The sequence below is a fragment of the Aulonocara stuartgranti genome (genome assembly GCF_965226115.1).
Source record: "Aulonocara stuartgranti genome assembly, chromosome: 7".
Taxonomy (NCBI): domain Eukaryota; kingdom Metazoa; phylum Chordata; class Actinopteri; order Cichliformes; family Cichlidae; genus Aulonocara; species Aulonocara stuartgranti.
Window position 1 is genome coordinate 42,467,707 of NC_138945.1, and position 2,255 is coordinate 42,469,961.

Sequence of the window (2,255 nt, forward strand, 5' to 3'; positions counted from 1 at the left end):
TTTACATTAGTTTCTAGCTCTGCTAAAATCAACGTGATGGACTGCAGCTAAGGTACATTTTTCAAGCAGGAAGTTAATGGGTGTTTCTGTTTCTTTGAGTTGTTCAGTGTTTCCAGAGAGAAATATAACCATAAATGTTACTCAGTATATACTGAGTATGATCTCTTTAATAACAAAAAAACAAAACAAAAACCGTGGCCTTTGGGATTGCTTCGTTATTGCTTTGGGGTGACCGTGGCTCAGGGGATTGGGAGGCTCATCTGTAACCGGAAGGTTGCCAGTTCGATCCCCGGGCTCTCTGTCCTGGTCGTTGTGTCCTTGGGCAAGACACTTTACCCTACCGCCAGCTGGTGTTGGCCAGAGGGCCCAATGGTGTGATATGGCAGCCTCGCTTCTGTCAGTCTGCCCCAGGGCAGCTGTGGCTACAACTGTAGCTGCCTCCACCAGTGTGTGAATGTGAGAGTGAATGAATAATGGAATTGTAAAGTGCTTTGGGTGCCTAGAAAAGCGCTGTATAAATGCAATCCATTATTATCCTATGGTTTTACCTTTGGGAGTAGCTATCCCAGCAATGTGACTTGAGCCATGTGAGAACCAAATATCATTACCCCATTGATTTTTCCTGAATGTCAAATCATCTCAGCATGGATGACATTCCTGTAGAACAATTAGATCTGTTTTCATCTATAAGTAAGACAAAACACAAGGCTTTCCTCTTTACTGAGTTTTGTAAATCACTTGTATAAACAGATATTACCAAAACAACACTTCTTTTTCAGGAAGGACCTGTTCTTTGTTCTCTTCCAGATGAGGTCTCTCACAGAGCGAAAGACAAATGGATGATGATTGCACACTTGTACGCGTGCAATCATTCACCTGCATTGCCATCGGGATACTTTTTTTAAAAAATCCTTATTGTCTTGTTCTTCTTTTGTACCACTCTGCTTCAGGTATTCTGTCAGTTAGGGCAATATGTCACTTTTTTCCATTTTTTCTAAGAGCTTTTTTTTTAATGTGTTCTTCTTCTTTGGTTTGGATTTTAGGCTATATGCCAATTTCTTCTTCCTCTGTTGCTTGTCCTTTTCAGCTTGTTCTCCTTCATCTTGCTTTGTATTTCACCTTCTCCTGTTACACCATTCATAGCTACATCTGCTGTGTCTCCATACATTCTCATTGTGTGAGGAAAACTAATGACTTTGAGGGGACCCAGTGGGATGAACCATTTTTCAATTACACAATATGTTTATATTGTGTAATTGAAAAATGTATTTCATATTAATTGTTTCTACACTTGCACAAAGGGTTAATGCTAGCCTAAGGTTTTTAATAAACAGCATTATCATATGCAAAACTAGGGTCTCACTAGGGGTGGGAAGAGATTATTTTAGGATGGCACATGCCACCTATTGCCACTACAGAAGATCCGCCCCTGCTTTGAGCAAGCACAATCCACAGTCCATAGCATAAGCCTGCCTTGCATCAGCACAAATCACTGAACAGATGTATTCACACATTTACAAATGTGATTATATACACATAGATCTGAAAATGCACAAAGAGCTCTAAATACATGTGTATAGTTCTGAGAGCACACACACACACACACACACACACACACACACACACACACACACACACACACACACACACACACACACACACACAGAGAGAGAGAGAGAGAGAGAGAGAGAGAGAGAGAGAGAGAGAGAGAGAGAGATTTCAATAGGCACACACAAATCTTTACAAAATTCACACATGCAGACTAAAATAGGCTCACACAAAAATCCTTTTGCTACAACAGTAGTCCCATAAAGGTCAGCATTTAGACACAGCCTTCAGATATTAATAGTTGTAGTACTAAGTAGTAATGGAAGCTGAAGCTCCAGCATATTTGTCAAAAAACATCAACACACTGCTTCAGAAACACTATGCCAGGGCTTTGTTAGTCTGAACAGTCACATGATCAATGACGTCCGAAGCTTAATTCAGCACGTCACTACCTCAGTACCAGATTCAGTGGTTTATAAGGAATTGAATCATTAGTGGGATTTGTGCTGTGTTTGGGTGATTTTGTGCGAGAGGGAGCAAACCAGTGTGCGTCATAATTAGAGCCAGGAAAAGAGGACGCTCTGCCTGTGCCTAAATAAAAAACAGTTCATCAGCACTTGTGCTCCCAGGTATAAAATGGACATAAGGAATACACTATAGGTTACATATAGCTATAATTATGGAAGTTACTAGGGATGTGTATTGGC